At 37.3% G+C, this 22,731-nt stretch overlaps 1 long non-coding RNA gene across 1 annotated transcript in view; it reads right to left on the reverse strand.

Moving 5' to 3' along the window:
* LOC147355104 (uncharacterized) overlaps nucleotides 1–22,230 on the reverse strand; it is a 44,919-nt gene extending 22,689 nt beyond the window's left edge. The window contains exon 1 of the long non-coding RNA XR_015144213.1: nucleotides 21,754–22,230. This is a non-coding gene — a long non-coding RNA (uncharacterized LOC147355104). The remainder of the gene's footprint in view (nucleotides 1–21,753) is intronic.
* Nucleotides 22,231–22,731: the final 501 nt, after the last annotated feature.

Below are 22,731 nucleotides of genomic sequence, written 5' to 3' on the forward strand. Positions count from 1 at the left end.
GAGATTGGAATTGACATGTACAGACTACGATAGATAAAATAAATAAAAAGGAATTATACAGCACAGGGAACTCCACCTAGTACTCTTTAATGACCTACATGGGAACAGAATCTAAAAAAAGGGGGATATATGCATATGTATAACTGATTCACTTTGCTATATAGCAGAAACACAATATTGTAAATCAACTATACTCCAATAAAAAATAATTAAAAATAACAAAAAATAAAATAGCAAAAATATCCTCTCTTCTAATGTGCATTTAATCACATTTTACCTTTATTATAAACTTGATTAACTACTTCTTGCTATTCATTGACATTCAATGACAAAATTTCATTGAAAAATGAAAGCTTCATGAATAGGCTGCCAACACCATCACATCTTCTAAAGACTGACAACAGATTTCAAGATCACATAGCATAATATTAATTTTGAAGTCAGTTTAGTACTTGCAGTGTAACTCAGTTTTGTTTTTATACCATTTTGATACCAAAATTAGGGTTGCCAGATAAAGTACATCTATTACATTTCAATTTCAGACAAATAATTTTTCAGTATAATGTGCTTCAAACATTTCATAGGACATACTTATAGTAAAAAAAAAAAAATATTTGTAATTAACTTGAAATTGAAATTGAAGTAAATGTTCATGACTTCCCTGGTGGCTCAGTCAGTAAAGCGTCTGCTTACAATGTGGGAGACCCAGGTTCGATCCCTGGGTTGGGAAGATCCTCTGGAGAAGAAAATGGCAACCCACTCCAGTACTCTTGCCTGGAAAATCCCGTGGACGGAGGAGCCTGGTGGGCTATAGTCCATGGGGTCGCAAAGAGTCAGACAAGACTGAGCGACTAACTTTCTACATTTTCATTTGCCAAATCTTTCAACCCTGACCCAAATTCCTCCAGAAGTTCCTATGTACATTTTCCTTTGTATTTTACACTGAAGTACCTACTATTAAAATGTATGTATATTGTCACCAAGAATATCATTGGTACATAATAATTTTCAGACTTATAAACGAGCATTTTTTAGTTCCTATACCAATCTCAATTTCCTTATAAGGATTTTTAGTTATAAAAAATGCAGCTTATGTGCTAAAATAGAAACAATATAACTTCTAATAACTGTCAGTGAAAGGTGCAATGCTTATGATATTGATGTGTTTATATATGTATTGACTCGTTTGAAGTAAAGTGCTTAAAGGAAAAGCATCCTTAATTCTTTTCTTTTTTTTCCAAAGGGAATTTATTACCTTCAATCGTTTGACCAAGCTTGTAAATGCAATAATACATTCTCTTTCTCCTTGGATTCTATGTACATATCATACACCTCCTGCAAGGCATGAAGTGACTAGACGCATATCTGTAAATAATTGGGATGAAGTGAGTTTTCCTCACTTGTGTACACATGATTGTCCTGCTACTGCCCTTGGTATTGCTTTGACTATTTTGCTTCCTCCCATTAAATGTTAATACAATGCATCATTTGGTGGTATTTCTAGCTAATGGATAGCAAGAGACTTATGATCCTTATAAAGAAATGTTTCCAATCCAAATCTACATCTGCTTTTTTTATGTCTCAATCTGTTTGCTATTTTTTAATGGCATCTTGGATGAACTTTATATAGAGGCAATCTATACTTCCATTGAAGCTTTTTAAAGGGCTTTTTTTTTTCTTTTGTAGGAAAGAAGAAAGACCATTCTTTAAATTATACTTTTCATCAATCCGAAATAGGCAGAGAGTCTGGACGTCTTTGAAAAGAGAGATACACAGAGTAAGGAAATGAGAGAGAGACCTTGTTTCCTTGTAATTTGCAAATGTAATTATCCTGAACATGGAGGAGGAAGCTGAAGCAGCTGGCATGGATTTTGACAACCACATTTAAATTGTTTATAAGAAACCCTCTCTAGTAAGCCAGGGGTATTCCAGATGCAAGCAGAGACTGTGGTGTCTGAAATCTCAGAGAAAAACAAAAACCAAAAATCTGGGTATGCTTGGAGAGTGTGTGGTAGGATTTATAAAAACCATTTATAAACAGAATGACCATCAGACAAGTCAAGGCTGGGCCTCTTGACCGAGCACTGAGTCTCCGTATCACTTTCAAGATGTGGAACTCCTATTTCAAACTAATTAGAAGGAACTCCATAGAGAAAAGGCCCAAATAGAGCAACTCAAAAAGAAAACAGTAGGGACTTACCTGGCAGTCCAATAGTTAAGACTCTGCACTCCTAATGCAGGGTGCCCTTGTATGAGTCCTGATCACCAAACTAGATCCCATGTGTCTAAACTAATGAGCCTCCACACCCCAAGTAACCAGACCTCACGATGCAAGGAAAATTTGGCACAGCCAAAAACAAACAAAAAGTAATATACACATTTCCAATATTTTTATTCAGGATTTCAGTAAGACAGTAAAGGAGTTTTATGCAAGTAATGTGCCCTAGAATTTCAACACCAACATGAAAAATTCATACTTCTAATCCTCCAGAATAAATAGCTTTTGATTTGAAAGGTAAAGACTGTAATTTATGGCTTTGTAGTACAAAGAGATTTAGTATGTTTCTATAGCATCTTTGCCATTTTAGGAGCTTCTGATTTCCCAGTTCAGATTCTCCTGAAGAAATAGAAGACTATGAAGAAGAAAATGTATTATGAGGCAAGGTTGTGCAATAGAGCGGGCCACACTGGGGCTTCCAGGTACTCATTCATGTATGCGTTGCATGTATATGTTGAGTGTCTACTCCAGACAAGACCCACTGACAGAAGTTGGTGATGTCACACCTGCCTCCATGGAGTTCTTCATCTTAGGGCTGAACATGAGTGGGTCCAGTTCACAGACCGTGTGATCTTGTGCAGTTTCAACTTACTCAACTTCAGCCTGTTTCTCCCACTAAAAATAACACCAAAGCAAATATACAAACTTTACCTCAGATAATGTTTATCTTTTTTCAGTTTTCAAATATTATCTCTATTAGTATGTACTTCTCACCCAATAAAATTCAGAGTTTTTTTGTGAGGACCTTTCACAAATGGATACAGTACCATAACCACCAGCATCAGTGTGATTTAGAACATTTGCATAGTGGTAAAGAATCTACTTGCCAATGCAGGAGACTCAGGTTCCATCCCTGGTTTGGGAGGATCCCCTGGAATAGAAAATGGCAACTCACTCCAGTATTCTTGCTTAAAAACTTCCATGGACAGAGGATCCTGGTGGACTATAGTCCATGGGGTCACAAAGAGTTGGAAGGCAATGGCACCCCACTCCAGTACTCTTGCCTGGAAAATCCCATGGATGGAGGAGCCTGGTAGGCTGCAGTCCATGGGGTCGCTAAGGGTCGGACATGACTGAAGCGACTTCACTTTCACTTTTCACTTTCATGCATTGGAGAAGGAAATGGCAGCCCACTCCAGTGTTCTTGCCTGGAGAATCCCAGGGATGGGGGAGCCTGGTGGGCTGCCGTCTTTGGGGTCACACAGAGTCAGACATGACTGAAGCGACTTACCAGCAGCAGCAGCAACCATACACACACACAAATTTCCGTTGGGTCACTCTGCAGCCATTCCCTCTCGGAAGCCCAGCCTCTGACAAACTCAGATCTTGCTCTTGTATCTGATCACTACAGCTTTGTCTTTTAAGATTTCATGAATAAAAGCAACCATACATCACATTCTCTTTAGGGTCTGGCTTCTTTCACTTAGAACTTTTAGAATTACCATTGTTTGGGATATCAATAACATTTCACATATGGACCTTATGTGTTGTTTAGATAATTAAGTGTTTATAGTAGAGGCTGGTGAGAAGCTCCTGATTTATGGAAATCATTGCATGTGTGGCAACTATAAATTATTAAATGATTCTGACTCAGACTTTATTTTCTGTTGAGACATAAGGAATAATATCACATTCAAGAAATAATCATTTTGGCTAATGCTCCAGTTATAAATATAAAAAGAAACTGGAAAATTTAGATATTATCTAGAAAAATTGAAGCTTCCTTTGATTCAATTAGTGAACATGTTCTTTAGACTGATTTATCAAGTTATATTGTCTCAATTCTATTTTCACTCTGTATGTGTAGATAAGGTCACACTTAAAAATATATAATCTCCAAGGGTCAGTCTTTATTGTCGCAGACATGACAATTTATGTTGTTGCAACTCTAGCAATCAGAGTCTCTTAATGACATCATAAAACTTGACACACCATTTTTTTTCCCTACAGGGGAGAAAATTAGGAGGTTCAATTTCAATATAGAAATGGCACTCAGAAAAGTGATCACAGATAAATCTCAAAACTATTTTCAGAAAGAGGTTTCATTTTCTATGTCTTGTACACTAAAAGTATGTCTCTGAAATTAACTCATTTTTTATATGTGATCACAATCCAAACCATGTTACAAATTCTATAAATCTTCTACAAGCCTTCTAATGCCTGGAATTAGAAAGCTATATTTTGGAGGTAGCTTGACCTATGATATTTTACTAATTCAAAAGAGAATGTGTGCTAAGAACTTGAAATTTGAGTTTCACTTCTGCTTCTGAGAACTGGTGATCAGGATTTGCAGTTTGCAACTTCAGTGCTTAAATGAATCCAGGATTTATTATTGAGATCCGTATACTGCCTATAAATGCAACCCTAGGCTGCTTGCTACTTACACTTAAATATGACTTAGCTGAAAACAGCTTAATCAGAACTTGTGGAAATGCCATCACTCTCTGTACATAAAAGATATACTCCATCATATAGTCTACTTATACCTGAAACATTATTCTGCAGGTTACTTTTACTATGACTGTGTTATTGATTATCAGAAGTTTTAAACCAAATTTTGATTTTAACACTTTGTACGCTATTGCTTGACTGAAGACAGTCAATCATTAGTGTGTACCAGCTACAGCATTCCTGGAGGGGCTGTATTAATGCACCCAAGTCCTCTTTTAATCACACACTCCTCAGTGTAACAAAGGAAGAGAGGGTTATCAGTAGGCTAAGGGCTGACATTTGTATCAAGGAAGAAAGAAGCCAGTGTTCAATTGTATTCCAATATACATCCATATCACCTATTTGAAAAGTGACTGTTAATGAGTTTGTAATTAAATGCTTGGAACCGTGGTGATGGTGGTTTAGTCACTAAGTTGTCTCCGACTCTTGCTACCCCACGGACTATAGCCCGTCAGGCTCCTCTGTCCATGGAATGTGTTGCCATTTCCTTCTCCAGGAGATCTTCCCCACCAGGATAAAACTTGGGTCTCCTGCATTGCAGACAGATTCTTTATTGACTGAGCCACCAAGGGAAGCTCAGTTGGTTCATATGAAATAAAATCTTCCTCACTCTTCAACACTACAGTGAGGAAATGCCAGAAAAACTTCACTGTGACACTATCTTTAGGAACCAACAAGAACTCATAGTGATGGTGGTTTTTGTTTTTCATATAGTTTATTTTTAATATAAACTTCTTTTTGGCTCAGTTTGTGGATGATGGAGGTGAGTTGTGAATTGTGAACTCCAGAAAGGCAGACAGAGGCGGAGACAAAATAATGAAGAGTCACAGATCTTGTCTCTATAGCACAAATTATCCCCATAAAGTAAAGCTCTTTGAGATGGCTTGCTGGGATGCATTTAATTAACAAAATAGCCTGCCTGTTCCCAAAGAAATTTTTTATAAAAGCATATTGCATTTTGGCATCACCATATTTTCTGCAGTAAGACTTCACATCTCATTTCCTTGTCTTCTTTGTGTCTCACACAGGATACATTTCTTAGGGAATTTCTATAACCAGTGGTCTGAAAAATTTTTTTTCCCCTGTGACTAGTAAGAAAAAAATATATTTTATTGCAACTACATGTATACATTGAGACTTAAATATATAGTTATAACTTAAAAGGTAAAAACTTTTATAAAATTTTACTTACCCTTACCATGAATAATACACCTTGCTATTTTTTTAGTCTGTTCTATTTAATTTTATTTAAAAAAATGTCTTTATGATCTACCATGTTGATCTCACTACCACTAATGGTTTGCCAATCACATATTGGAAAACTCTGATATGTTTGTATTCTACAATGGCTTGGTAGGTTGTATGTATGCCTGCAAAAGTTGAATTTCAATTTTTAATACAGTCTCTGCATAGTATAAAACTCTGCTCTTAAGCAAAAATAAATTCTTAATTTTACTTTTTGTCATAATGAACACATTTTTTTCATTCTGTTCTTACATGTACTATCATGAGTGTAGGAATTAGGAGGCCTGGTTTCTAGTTTTTGCCCTTCTGAAAATGAGCAATAAGTCCTTAGCCCTTATTTCACCTGAAGGAGCCTAAAGAATTAGGGTTTAGACCTAAAAGAGCCTCTCTCTGTATGTATATAAATATTGTATGTGTATATATATATATGTGTGTGTGTGTGTGTATCTTTGTTTTGATCTTTTTACCATGTGTTTTATGTTCTTTTTGTAATAATATACAGCAAAATGAATGAACTTAACTGGATTAATTTTAAATTTCTATAGTGCCACCTGGGAAGGCCAAAGAAAAATGGATGAACTTAACTGGATTATTTTTAAATTTATGTTTAGGTTTAACAATAAGCATTCTGTTTTTTTTGCCATCAGTTATAACTGTGTAATTTCTTCTCTAGGAGAGGTAACAAAATTGCCCTACTTCATGGCCTTTTTCTTGGCTGGTTCTCCTGGTAAACCTGTATCTCATATTTTTTGAGATAACCAATTAGAACTACTTTGTGGAACAGGTGATGAGAAAAAAAAAAAAAGATAAGACTTGTAAGAATCCAACATACAATCTCTGTTTAATGTCTAGTCAATAGCCCCTAAATCTAACTTTAACTCCTTTTACCTCCAAAAAGAAATCCATGTTTCTATTTCTTATATGAGGTCTAAGATCTCTCTGTATGAGACAGTGAAATACAAACTATTCACTTCAATGCTTTCCTGCGCTGCATTAAATTTTTCAAGAACAAGTATTAGCTATGAGATACTAAAATATGGTACATCCTTAATAATAATTTAAGCATGCTGGTAAAAGTTGATTGTGCATTCTCTTTTTTTATTATTTTTTAATATAAATTTATTTATTTTAATTGGATGCTAATTACTTTACAATATTGTATTGGTTTTGCCATACATCAACATGAATCCACCACGGGTATACACGTGTTCCCCACCCTAAACCTCCCTCCCACCTCCCTCCCCATACCATCCCTCTGGGTCATCCCAGTGCATCAGCCCCAAGCATCCTGTATCCTGCATCGAACCTGGACTGGTGATTTGTTTCTTATATGATATTATACGTGTTTCAATGCCATTCTCCCAAATCATCCCACCCTCTCCCTCTCCCACAGAGTCCAAAAGACTATTACATACATCTATGTCTGTTTTGCTGTCTCACATACATGGTTATCGTTACCATCTTTCTAAATTCCATATATATATATGTGTTAGTATACTGTATTGGTGTTTTTCTTTCTGGCTTACTTCATTCTGCTTGTCAACAAGGGTGATATTTAGTTAAATGTAATGTAACGCCACATAAACATAAGAATTTTCTTATTACAAACTTTTCATTTAAGATTTTTTCTTCTAGAAGGTTTACTATAAAACTTTCAGATTTTCTTATGAATTATACTTCAGATGTGTTAAATAAGATGTCTCTATTAAATTTTTTGATCCCTATTCAAGACATGAATTTATTGTTTGACTACTGCAGCATACACATAGAATGATACAAACTTCATGTTCTGTGCTGTACTTAAACCAGCTTTAGACATCAAAGATTTGCATTCTTCTGATGTGAACTGAACTACAGGCCCAAAGAATAGGCCTTTGTAGGGGGATATGGAGCTTGAAAGAAATAGCTAAGCAGTTATGCTTCACCCTGTCAAACAGTAGATTTCATATTCACAACCACAAGATGGAGGCTATTCAGAGAAAAACCATTTCTTGTATTTGTTGGGGTAAGATAGTCTGTCTCAGTGCAGGCTGGTTAAACTATAACAGTTTTAATATACATAGCGATACTTCTCAGTCTGCAAGGGTAGATACATTAAAGTCTAATTGGAGACGTATGTTTAAATATTGTCTTTATAGAATTAGTTACACAAAAGCTGTGTGACAAACATGGGAGTCCTAAAGAGTAGGGGAAAATTTAGAAATCTACATATGCATTTGAGGGGTCTCAGAAGAGATAAGAGGTCTCCCTCTCTCTATCACACTATAGAAATTACTTCTGGTGACAAAGAGGTACAAACTTCCACTTATAAAATAAGTCCTGAGGACATAATGAAATGACATGGTGAAAATAGTTAGTAATACTGTATTTCATATTTGGAAGTTGTTAGAATAAATCTTAAAAATTCTCATCACAAGAAATAAAATAATGTAAAGTGATGGATGCTGACTAGACTTACTGTGATGATCATTCTTCAATACACATATCTAGTCATTATGTTGTACACTTACAACTAAGTATACAACATTATAATATTGTAACTAATACAATATGTCAACTATATCTCAATATAAATAAATACATCTATTTACTTCTCAATGTTCTTTTTTTTCCCAATGTTCCATATGCCACATTTACCTATACATTTTTACTTATAAAACTGTAAAACCCACTAACAAAAAGAATAACTAAAAATATATATGTACTGATCATTAAATTAACTATCTGGCTAAGAAGATATTAAAGAGTTCATTTTAGTTGTGAATCATCACTCCGAGGTGATTCTCTCAGAAGTGAAGAACAATGTAGGAAGTAAGAAGATGTGAGGAGAATTCTAGATTAAGCTACTCTAACTGTATGTAAACACATCCCATAATCTGTGAAACTGCCTTATTTCTGCCAAAGATTTCTTGCAGATGAGAAATGTATAAACAGCATGTAATAACATTTGAGACTCCATGAGTCTAATGTGAAACCAGGGAAAGTACCAACACATCTTCAAAAATAAAAAATCTTAATTGTTTATATTTTCATTTATGATTTTAATAAAATAACAGTAATTAGCTATCTAACTGATTAGTGCTAATTAGATCTTATTTTTCTGTGTCAGTAAGTATGTATTGGGGCATCCTAGATGGCTCAATGGGTAAAGGGTCTGCCTGCAATGCAGGAGACGCAGGAGAAGTGGGTTCGATCCCTGGGTCTGGAAGATTCCCCTGGAGAAGGAAATGGCAACGCACTCCCTGGATTGGGAAGATTACCCTGGAGAAGGAAATGGCAACCCACTCCAGTGTTCTTGCCTGAAAAATCCCATGGACAGAAGGGCCTGGTAGGCTGCAGTCCATGGGATCACAAAGAGTCAACATGACTCAGTGACTAAGTACACACAAGATATGACTAAGTACACACAAGTATATACTGTTATGCAACAGGATCATTTAGGAAAATATAAACCACACTAAGTAATTCAAGCAGAAAGATATTTAGAACAGGGTTTTAAGAAAAAAATGAAAAAGATCAATGAAATCAAGGACTGTTTCTGTTTAAAAAGATAAACAATTGGTAAACCTCTAGCCAAGCTCATCTAGAAGAAAAGAGAAAAGACCCAAATGAACAAAATAAATGAGAGGGGAGAAATAACCATTGATATAACCCAGATACAAAAGGTCATGAGAATACTACAAACAGTTATATGCCATCATATTGGATGATCTAGAGAAATGGAAAAAATTTCTAGAAATTATACAGCATGGCAAGACTGAGTCAAGACAAAATAGGCAATTTAAACAGATAGATCTCTAGAAGTCATAGGTCACTAGAACAGGTAGATCACTAGAATTTATCACTAAAACAGAAAACCTCCCAGCAAACAAGGCTTCTGACCACAGGACTTCACAGGAGAATTCTGTCAAGCATATAGAGGAGAACTTATACCTTTCCTTCTCAAACTATTCCCAAAATTTGGAGAAGAGGGAACAATCCCAAAGTCATTCCACAAGGCCACCATTATTACCCTGATACCAAAACCAAAGACACCACAATAAAAGACAATTACAAGCTGATATCTTTCATGAATATAGATGCAAAAACTCTCAACAAAATATTAACAAACCAACCAAAATCACTGCAGATGGTGATTGCAGCCATGAAATTAAAAGACGCTTACTCCTTGGATTGTAAGTTATGACCAACCTAGACAGCATATTAAAAAGCAGAGACATTACTTTGTCAACAAAGGTCCGTCTAGTCAAGGCTACGGTTTTTCCAGTGGTCATGTATGGATGTGAGAGTTGGACTATAAAGAAAGCTGAGCGTAGAAGAATTGATGCTTTTGAACTGTAGTGTTGGAGAAAACTCTTGAAAGTCCCTTGGACTGTAGGAGATCCAACTGGTCCATTCTAAAGGAGATCAGTCCTGGGTGTTCTTTGGTAGGACTGATGTTGAAGCTGAAACTCCAATACTTTGGCCCCCTGATGCAAAGAGCTGACTCACTGGGAAAGACCCTGATGCCGGGAAAGATTGAGGGCAGGAGGAGAAGGGGACAACAGAGGATGAGATGGTTGGATGGCATCACCGACTCAATGGACACGGATTTGGGTGGACTCCAGGAATTGGTGATAGACAGGGAGGCCTGGCGTGCTGCAGTTCATGGGGTCGCAAAGAGTCAGACACAACTGAGTGACTGAACTGAACTGAATCCAAAAATATATGCTGCTGCTGCTAAGTTGCTTCAGTTGTGTCTGACTCTTGCAACCCCACAGATGGCAGCCCACCAGGCTCCCCCTTCCCTAGGATTCTCCAGGCAAGAACACTGGAGTGGGTTGCCATCTCCTTCTCCAATACATGAAAGTGAAAAGTGAAAGTGAAGTTGCTCTGTTGTGTCCGACTCCTAGCGACCCCATGGACTGCAGCCTACCAGGCTCCTCCGTCCATGGGATTTTCCAGGCAAGAGTACTGGAGTGGGTTGCCATTGCCTTCTCCAAAAATACATGAGAAGGATAATATAACACGATCAAGTTGCATTTATTCCCAGGTCAAAAGCATGGTTCAACATTTGCAAATCAATGTGATATAGTACATTAACAAAAAGAAGAAAAAAAAAAAAAGGGAGAAAAATTACATAATCATCTCAATAGACAGAAAAAAGCAATTAACAAAATTCATCATCTATTCATGATTAAAAACTCTCAAAAATGGATATGGAGGGAACATATCCCAACATAGTAACGACCATTTATGACAAACCCAAGTTAACATAATTCTCAACACTAAAGTTAAAAGACTTCCTGCTATGCTCAGCAACAAAACAAGGATGCCCATTTTTCACAACTTCTATTAACAGAGCCCTAGCCACAGCAGTCAGATAAGAAATATAAGGAATCCAAATTTGGAAGTGAAGAAGTAATATTGGCACTATTTTCAGGTGACAAGATAGTCTATGTATATGCTGCAGCTGCTGCTGCTAAGTCGCTTCGGTCGTGTCCGACTCTGTGTGACCCCATAGATGGCAGGCCACCAGTCTCCCCCATCCCTGGGATTCTCCAGGCAAGAACACTGGAGTGGGTTGCCATTTCCTTCTCCAATGCATGAAAATGAAAACTGAAAGAGAAGTCGCTCAGTTGTGTCTGACTCTTCGTGACCCCATAGACTGTAGCCTACCAGGCTCCTCCACCCATGGGATTTCCCAGGCAAGAGTACTGGAGTGGGGTGCCATTGCCTGAGAACCCTAAAGTCTCCATCTAATAACCATAAGAAATGAATGAATTCAGCAAGATTCCAGGATAAAAGATTAATATGCAGAAATCTATTTTGTTTCTATACACTAATAATGAAATTTCAGAAAGAAAATTTTAAGAACTCCCATTTAAAAACCGCATAAAATTACCTAGGAATACATTTAAGAAGGTGAAAGACCTATACTGTAAAATCTACAGAACATAATGTGATCCTTCTAAAGCCCATGACATTTTTCACAGAACTAGAACAAACAATCCTAAAATTTATAAAGAACCACGAAAACTTTGAATTGCCAAAGCAACCCTGAGAAAAAAGAACAAAGCTGGAGGCATAACCCTCTTGGATGTCAAACTATCTTACAAAGCTACAGTCAAACTAGCTTACAAAGTTATAGTAACCAAAACAGCAGTGTGATTTTGGCACAGTAACAGACACACAGATCAATGGAATAGAATGGAGAACCCAGAAATAAGTCCATGCACCTATAGTCACTTAATCTATGACAAAAGAAGCAAGAACATACAATGAGGAAAAGATGATCTCCTCAAGTAGTGCTAGGAAAACTGGACAGCTACATGTAAAAGAATAAGATAAGAACATTCCCTGACACCATATATAAAAACAAACTCAAAATGGCTTAAAGACAAATTTAACACTTGAAATTATAAACTCCTAGAAGAGTACATTCACAGAACATGCAATATCAATCACAGAAATATTTTCTTGTATCGGTCCCCTAAGGCAAAATAAATAAAACCAAAAGCTTATAAACCTGAAAGGTTTTGCACAGCAAATAGAAACATCAACAAGAAGACAAGCTATATAATGGTAAAAGTATTTGCAAATGATGCAACTGGTAAGTACAGCTCATATAGCTCATATAAACAAATAGCCCAATCAAAAAATGTGAATACCTTGAATAAGTATTTCTCCAAGAAGACATACAGATGGCAAATGGCACATGAAAAGATCCTCAACATCACTGACTAAAAGAAATGCAGGTCAAAACCACAATAAAATATCACTTCACATCTGTGAGAAGGGCTATCACTGAAAAGTTTACAAATAACTGATTTTGAAGAGGATGTAGAGAAAAGGGAACCCTCATACACTGTTGGTTGAAACGTAAGTTGGTATAGCTACTATGGAAAACAGGATGGAACTTCCTCAAAAATTAAAATAGAACTACCATATGATCCAGCAATTCCACTTCTGGGTATATATCCAGAAAAAATGAAAACAGGAATTTGGAAAGATACATGCACTTCAGTGTTCACAGAAACATTATTTACAATGTTTCTGTGAACACTGAAGACATGGAAGCAGCCCATTTGCCCATCAACAGAAAACTGGATTATGAAGATTTGGTATGTGTACATATATGTTGTATATGCACACACACACAAATGCACATACACACAATGGAATATTATTCATATAAAATAATGAAATATTGCCATTTGCAGCAACATGGATGGATGTAGAGAATATTATGCTTAGTGAGATAAGTCAGACAGAGAAAGATAAATACTGTAGGATATCACATGTGGAATCCAAAAAAAGAAATAATACAGATGAATGCTTATGCAAAACAGAAAGACTCACAGATATAGAAAACAAACCTGTGTTACCAAAGGGGAGAGATAAGTGGGACTGGGGGGACAAATTGGGAATATGGGATTAACAAATCCAACTACTGTATATAAAACAGATAAGCAACAAATATACTGTACGGCATGGGGAATTATACCATTATCTTAGGAAAATCTATCATGGAGTACAGTCTGCAAAAACACTGAATTACAATGCTCTACACATGAAACTAACACAATATTGTATATAAACTATACTTCAATTAAAAATAAAGCAGTAAGGCAAAATAAATAATACAAGGGTTTGAGAGTTTCAACAAATCACTGAAAGGCTTAAGAAAGTTACAACTGAGATGTAGGTGGGATGTCATTAAGTTTTAGTTTGGTGCCTCCGTTTTGGTCCTAAAAGTTAAAAAATTGTTTCCACTTTGAGTTATAGAACTGTAGGAAACAGGTGTCAATGACATAACTGACCAGCAGCCTCAAAGCTGCGTATTGACAGGGAAGTGTAGCCTAGCTGACCACACAAACTTTCCATCTGCTAAAGTCTATGGGCCCACAGTCCTCTGCAGGCAGAACAAATGCCACAGGTGACGCATTGGTTGGTGTTTTATGCTTTGTATTGGGAAAATAAAAATCTATGTCTAGAAATTCATCAGAAGAAAATTCACTGAAATTACCTATGTTATGATAGTAAATGAGATTTTGGTCTTCAGTGTATGTTGATCTCTTAAAAGTTAGATGGGATTATTGTAGCAACTCCATTTCTACTGATATATTAATTTCTTATTACTGCATAATAAATCACCACACATTGAATGGTTTACAACAACCCATTTTTTATCCTAGAGTTTTCTGAGTCAGAAATCTGGGTATAGCTTAGTTGTAAAACTCTTAGTAGAGGACCCAAGATGGAAATCCAGGTGTCATCCAAGATTTAGGTGTCATCTGTAGGCTTGACTAGGCTTTAAAAAAATTCTAAGCTCATAAGATTGTTAGCTGAATCAAATTCTTTGCAGTTATAAAACTCATGGAGGCTTGCTTCTTCAAGGCTTCTCTGAACTCTCAGAAATTCTAATCCTGATTTTAAATGTCTTACCTGATTATGTCAGGCCCACCCAGGATAATTATCTTTTATTAACCCTGAAGTCAACTGATTAGAGTCCTTAATTGCCTCCTGTAGTTCTTGCCAATATGGTGAAAGTAACATCATCTTGGGAGTGATATTTGGCAAAACTAACACAATTTGTAAAGTTTAAAAAAAAAAAGATGGATTCTTAAAAAAATAAAATAAAATAAATGATAAAAAAGAGACATATTGGGAATCTGCTTTACACTACATGGCACACTGCTTCTCTAGGGTGTTCTTTAACTGTTTCATGGGCTTCCCTGATGGCTCAGTGGGTAAAGAATCTACCTGCAATGCAGGAGACTCAAGTTCAATCCCTGGGTTGGGAGGATTCCCTGGAGAAGGAAATGGCAACCCACACCAGTATTCTTGCCTGAAAATTCCATGGACAGAGGAGCCTGGAACACTATAGTCCAAAGGTGGCAAAGAGTCGGGCATGACTGAGTGATTAAGCATCAAAGTATTAGGATAGTACATTTATGAGGTGGGAAGGGAGTGGTCATGAGATGCATTACTATTCTCTATAGTGGAGTAATGATTTGAATTGGTCTAATTCCAGAATCTTAATTACTCAAGAACTAGAATTTTCAGTATGATACACCTTGATATTCCTTAACATGTAAAAAAATAAACAGAACCAGAATATCGGAACATCAGAATATGGGTTGTACTCTGTCATATCTATTAGAAGTGTAGCCATAATCAGAACCCTGGTTTCCCGACTCTCTAATCCAGTAGTATTTTTCATAAAACCACCCTATTGAAGCCACAAGATTATAACAGGAAAATTTAGTTACTAGAACTACAACTGTTTTCCAATTTTGATACAGGGAAGATATAAGCCTCCAATCTTGTGCCTAGTTTATTGTTTTAAGTGTAAAATAAATTTTACTGAAGCCTTGAGACTGTTCTATTTGTGCTATATCCAACCAATGGATAATAGAGAATAGTGGTACAAAGAAAACCAGTATCACAAAAGAGCTGCACTAGTTTCCAGATCTTCCACTTATATCTCCGTGGCCTGCTCTCTCATCTCCTTTAGGCCTTTTCCCAGTGGGACTTTCTTTGAAGGAGATCACTGCCTTGTTGGCTTATTGTCTATATCAGCCCAGTAGACTGGAGGCTGCGTGATTGCAGGGATGTCTGTCTGCTGTATCCCATTGTATCTTTGGTACCTAAAACAGTAGTTGGCCCAGAGTAAGTGCTCAGCAAACATGTGGAATGGAAAAAAAAAAAAAAAAATTGAGTTAATTTTTAGTTTTAAGAGATCAGGCTCATCTTGAGAATCAAAAAGGCCAAGAAAATGATGGAAAATATGGATAGCCACCTGAGTAAATTTGTGTGCATTCAGTTGCTCAGTCATGTCCAATTCTTTGCAGCCCCATGGAATGTAGACTTCCAGGTTCTTCTGTCTATGAGGTTCTATAGGCAAGAATACTGGAGTGGGTTGCCATGCCTTTCTCCAGGGAATCATTCCAACCCAGGGATCAAATCCAGGTCTCCCACATTGCAGGCAGATTCTTTACCATTTGAGCTAACTGGGAAGCTCTGAGTAAATCTGAGAAGCATTTATTATAAAAGTACTGGAATTCAATTTAAGTGTTAATAACATTTGAGTGGCCTAGGACTTCGGACTCACTGCTTTAGATAACATTGAGCTATCACACCAGTTGATCCGTCATGAGCAGTTTAAAATACCAAACAGTAATCTCCACCTCTGCTACTTAGTGTGTGAGTGTTAGTGGCTCAGTCGTACCCGACTCTCTGCGAGCCCATGGACTGCAGTCCATCAGGCTCCTCTGTCCATGAGATTCTCCAGGCAAGGATACTGGAGTGGGTTGACCATTTCCTTCTCCAGGGAATCTTCCCAACCCAGGGATCGAACACAGGTCTCCTGCACTGTAGGCAGATTATTTACTGACTGAGCTACAAGGTCCTGCAAAATATCTATCAGAGATAAATCATTGTTACAGAATAGTATGGGCTTCCCTGGTGGCTCAGACGGTAAAGAATCCACCTGCAATGTAGGAGACCTGGGTTCGATCCCTGGGTTGGGAAGATCCCCTGGAAGAGGGAACGCCTACCCACTCCAGTATTCTGGCCTGAGCACTGCAAATAGTTGGACATGACAGAGCGACTTTCAACACACATAGGATAGTATCTTAAGGAAACAAACTAGTTACTTACTGCTTTAGTATTTTATATATGTAACTTACCAGAAAGTGGCATCAGCTGTTTAGATACCCACAGAATTACTTTTATTTAGTGAGATCCAGGCTTGGATCTTTCCTTTTCCAAAAAATCAACCTAAGAACTAGCCCTATAGGTTTCATATTTGTTTTAGGGTTTGGGGGGATTTTGTCGTTGCTTTTACTGTTTTTGAGAAACTGACAAGAGTGCTGAATATCATTTAGTACCTCCTCCATAATGCTTAACCAAACTTTTATTCAAAATTAGTAATTTAGCAATAAAACAAGCAAACACACACACACACACACACACGGTTACACAAAAGAACTGATATGTTTTATTCCTCCGAATAATGAGTTACATGATAAATAGCAACCTTTCATCTTTGCCTTGGCTGCCAGGATGTTTAGAACTATTGTTATCTTCTTAGGATGACCACCTACCTTCCCTTGTGTACCTGGGATTGCTGGGTGTCTCAGGATACGAGCCTTTCAGTACCAAAACTGGACAGTTCCAGGCTAACCAGGAAGGCTTTGATTATAAAATACATGCTTGTCTTTGAAACTTTAAAAATCATAAATTTATAAAAACTGCATTTATTTATACATAAAATTTACTTATATGTTTATAAATCTCTAAAGTTTATAAAAAAGTAAACTAAGTTGCAGGCACTCAGTCTGAAAGGGTAATTCTGTTTGACTAGTTGGATTAAGGAACCAGAACTAAGAGTGAGAGAGTACTCAAGGAAAGGATTTGAAAGTCACTGATGTGGAGAAACAGCTAAAGAACAGATGGTCCCTTTATGTACCCTGCTGAGAGAAGCGGAGACATATACTAAGTGGTAGAGGGGAAAAAAAAAAAAGAGACAAAACAGGAAGAGAAGCTTCTATTTTTATTATTGGCTACCGCTCTTATATTTTGTTTAAAAGTTCTCATCAAGATCCTACATTCCTTGCTAATTTCTTGATTTTCACATGTTTAAACCAAGACATACTGTCTTTAAATAGTGTTAAAAATTAATGGATTAGGTAGGTGCGAAGCAAGGAGAAATGTCTAAAGCTATTAACTGAAGAAGGTTTGGCCTAAATAATACTGTCACTGTAAAGTGACAAAGCTCTGAGTGGAGATGTTTGGGTTGGAAATGATGCAGAAAGAATTCCAGCCACCACCACACACTGCAAAGCACTCCCTGGTGCCTCTGCATCATCACTTTCTCAGCCTGTCCTGAGCCAACATATTGTTTTTCTGTCCAAGTAATTTTCAGTAACACCCACCCAATCCCCAGCAGTGACTGCACTGAACATAACACCTGGCAAAAATTCAACTGAATGTGAGCAAAATGGCATCACAGAATTTAAGCTCCTGTATAAAAATCTCCCTCCACACTCTGAAAGGCAGGAAAGGAAATGAACAAGCTCATGGTTATGAAATTAAGCAGTCTTCAGCCACTAATTCCAAGACAAAATAAATAAATAAAACATGCATATTTTATAACCTGGTTCCAGCATCACTAAGGAAAGCAAAATTATACAATTCTACCCAGAGAGCATCTGTGTGATAGAAGCAGCTAAATAATTAAAACCTACTCCTTTTCAGAGAAGCTTGTTCATCAGAGTCAAGACACATGCAAAGGGGTCTTTCCTGGTTCCAGGGACTGTGCTGGTTCAATTCACTTTATTATTTCCATCAGAGAAATTTAACCAAATATAGACAACATGTAATTTTTAAAATTTACTTCATATCACACCATCATTTTAGACTAAGTTTACCATTAAGCTTATTTATTAGTCAATGAATGTATCATTTTTTACAAAGAAGAGATATAAGAGAAAGAAAACTGTGAAAGTTACCAGAACATTTGCACTGTTTTGCTCAGGTTTTTTAATTGAATAAATTGTCACATGGAAAACTGGTCACCTAGATTTTTTATGCACAAGACTCGATACCCAGAAATCCCCTTACTAAATAATGAGATCCATGAGGCCTCATTTTAAAATGTAGCCCCCTTTGGTTTGAGCTGAATTTTGTCATGTGTGCTGCTGAATAAAAAGCCCCACTGTTGGCTCCATCTCCACAAGCTGACAGCCCAGCCTTGGCTCTGGTATAATGTTTTTTGTTTTGTTTTGAGGTAGACTCCTTAATCACATTAGAAGCTATTATAATCCCCTGACCAAAGACACAGCGTGCTCTTGGTGGGGCCATACATCCCGGGCTCCACTGCTTTGAGTCATGGCTTTCCATTTCACTGATGAGATGACATTATCCTCTTGACACAGTTCCTTTTTGTCCTCTCAACATAGTTCCTTTTTGTCCAACAGTTGGTGCTATCTTTCTACCACATAGAAGGCTAGAACACACTGGAGAGTGTTCACATAGTTGGAGAAAAGAAAACCCTTTCTCCGTATGTTTTTACTTAAGGTATTGTTTTATTTATCTCAAACTCTGTGAAAGGAACTGTCTCCAGGATCAACTGGCTTTTCTATTTCTTAGGCTAGGATAGAATAAAGAAAAAAATGTACAAGCTGCACTCATATTTCTCTAAAGTTTCACACCCAATTCTGGGTATTAATAAAGCATAGTGGTTAAAAAAGTGACCTATGTCACTAGCTGGCCCTGGTTTTGAAACCTGGATTTTTCTCACATTACTATGTGACTTTTGGAAAGTGACTCAGACTCTGTATAGGAGTTAGATGTGTGTTAGTCACTCAGAATTCTGGAGTGGGCTGCCATTCCCTTCTCCAGGGGATCTTTCCATCCCAGGGATAGAACCCAGGTCTCCTGCATTGGAAGGAGATTCTTTACTGTCTAAGCCACCGGGGAAGCCTCCAAATAGGAGTTTACTCTTTGCGACCCCATGGACTGTAGCCTACCAGGTTCCTCTGTCCATGGGATTTTCCAGGCAAGAATACCGGAATGGGTTGCCATTCCCTTCTCCAGGGGATCTTCCCAACCCAGGGATCGAACCCAGGTCTCCCGCATTGTAGGCAGACGCTTTACCATCTAAGCCACCAGGGAAGTCCTCTTTAAAGTATACACAATAATAAATATCTACTACTTAACATGTTTGGGAAAGTTGAGGAAATAATGCCAGTATGTACTAGTAGTATATTGTCACATAACTGCTGGTTATCATTATTGTCATTATAAGATATTTTAAAAGTAGCTAAATAGATTTTTATATATCTAGAAAATTAAGATAATCCACACCTTTAATAAATATAATACATATGTTCTATGGTAAAACTGTACATTTTCCAAAAATTAAATACCAGAAAAACACACATGCAAAAAGATGTAGAGTTTCGCATTAATAAAAATATTTTAGTTCTAGCAAATCTATTCTTAAAATTTCTGCTGATACCACAGTCCCTGAGCTGGAGTCCATGAGTGCTGGAGTCAGGTTTTGAATGTGTTGTGTAAACAGTGGGCTATTTCACGATTCAAGAATGTTCAGCATTAAAAGACAAAATTGTGCTAAAAAACAATCTGCTGCTACTATTTCCAGAAATTCTCTCAAAATCCCATAATAACCAGTACTTTTAAAAAAAAACAGTTGTTCATGAAGCAAATTATTTAGTGACATAGTCTTCAGAGAGACCTATTTCAGCATTTACCCAGGCACACACAGATATATGTTGTACTTAAGGGCTCTTATTCATAAGACTAACAAATTCAAACAATAAGAAAGCAATTCCTCCCTCTAGCTCCCCAATGGAGCTCAAATTGTACCCATTAAGAATGAAACAGAACCCTTAGAAGCACAGCAATATAACTGTAAAGATAATGATTCTCTTTGTTCTCCGATAATGTAAAAAAGAAAAAAAAAAAAAAAATCACACCTTTTTCAAGGAACTCTGACACCACATAATAAAGTAACTGTTACTGCCCACCAATTCTGGCAGGCTAGACCTCGGTGATCTTTGATACAGAGTGATAGCATAGTTTCTAAGATATTTCCAACAACTACAACAGTGTTTGCAGAGCTTACATCCATAGTGGCTATACAAAATAAGCCCGTGTGGAAATTTCATGGCCACTGTTGGTTTTTGCTTTTTTTTTTTTTTAAAGGTGATATGAATATTCCCTGCTAAAGAAAGATCCAGTCAGCCTCTTTCCCGCCCATTTTGAGGGGTAAGTACTATCTAGGACCAGAGTATAAAAAATAGTTATGTACCATATAAGATGTTATTTAAAAAATGCAAAAACACTCACCTTCATTCTATATTTTTACTATTTGAAAAAATAGCCAGCACTCCATTTCCAACACACACACCCCACCAGTAATTTTTTTTCCCCTTTTTTCTTCTGATTCCAGAAAGGATGCTGAGCCAACTAATTTTTGCAAATGGGGCCTGGGCAAATCCACTTGGAAGCCCAGAACCCTGGGCGAGGAAAGCATGGTTGCTTACACTCGTATCCTCGTTTCTGCTCTAACACTTGTTTGCTCTCTCCCCCACCAAATAGAAACACATGCAAGAGGGAAGAGGGCCCTGGGAAACAACATTTGGAAGCTGAAAACCAATTAGGGTAGTTGTTAGGAGCAGTGAGAGACTTGAAGAACAGAGGTGGAGTAAGGAGGCTTCAGAGGAGAGGGAAATGAGAAGGGGAGAGACCTTCAGGGTTTGAACAATTCTGGAACCAGCCAAGTGCCCACAATTAGGTGGGTGGGTTCATGTGTAATTCCACATGATTAATCTTAGTCTTTTTCATGTAATGGGGTTATTTGGAATCCATTGAGATAATAGATGTGACATAATTTCATAAAAATTCAAGCACAATACAAATGTGAAGTTTTAGTCATAAGTGATTACAGCTATTTTACCAAATGAAAGGCCTGAGGGCATGGGAGAGGTTTGAATTAATAAGATATTAATTATTCTATAGTTCAGTAATTTCTGTAGTTCAGAAAATTCTTTACTCATTAAAAAAAAAGAGAGAGAGAGGGTAGTGTAGATGCTAAAATATCCATTTGCCCAAGATATTACACACCTCTTAATCTTTTAATTAACACAGCATCTGTGTCGGTGACTCTTTAAGTCTTACAAACCACATTACCACAGTTGCCTGAATATTCCTCAAACCACTGGGAACTGAACTTTTGCCATGAGGGTTATAAGACTCAACAGACTTACCTGGTTCATAAATCCTTCAGCTTCCTGGTTTGGAGTCAAACAAGTCTTCAGTCTTCTCTCCTCAAGCAGAGATTACTCTGCGATGCTGCAACAACTGGCATCTGGGCCCACCGTGCTTCACCTTTCCTTTTATAGGTGCCTTTTGCCACGTGACTTTGTAGCTTCTCCTTTACTAAAAGGATACAGTATGTTTTCTTTCTTCTGACTTTGGGCTTGGCCATGAGGTGGCAACCCACTCCAGTATTCTTGCCTGGAGAACCCCACGGACAGAGAAGCCTGGCAGGCTACAGTCCATGGGGTCACAAGAGTTGGACACGACTGAGCGACTAAACCACCACCACCATCACGAGACTTGTTTGGGCAAACAGAATATAGCAGAAATGATAGTGTATCCGCTCTGGGTCTGTGGCGCCTCAAGACACCTTGCAACTTTCAAGTCTCTTGCTTAATCCTCTGCTGTTACATGAGGAAGACTTGCCTTAAGTATTCAGTTCATCAGAGGGAGATGAGGGATGTGTGGGGAAGAGCTGCCCCAGCTGAGCCCAATTTAGGTTAACCAGCCCTTCTAGACCCCACAGGTGCATGAGATAAACCATTTCTTCTTTTGTGAGCTGCTGAGAACTCTGGTTGTGCATTACCCAGGTTTATTGAAGCAACTGTTAATCCAGACACTGATCCTCCAAAGTTAATCATTTCTTCTGGCACCATGAGAGTGAGGTCAGCACCAAACCCTTCGCGCCCTTTCCACTTGGACTCTTTTTCATTTGTCTATTATCTCTGCATGGTAACAACATGGTCACTCCCCTAACCAAACTGCATTCCTGTTTTTAAGCCATAGTTAAAAGAAATTTCTTTTGAAATAATAGTGGAGAAAATGCAAGGTCCTTTTTAAGAAAAAGAATGGAGAATCCATGCATGGGAATATGCATCTCTTCTTGAACCATCCTCTACAGCCAAAGATTTAAATCCAGCACTTAA

This window comes from Bos grunniens, chromosome 17 (genome assembly GCF_055505025.1).
Source record: "Bos grunniens cultivar Pamir isolate PY7600 chromosome 17, Bosgru_T2T1.0, whole genome shotgun sequence".
Lineage (NCBI taxonomy): Eukaryota > Metazoa > Chordata > Mammalia > Artiodactyla > Bovidae > Bos > Bos grunniens.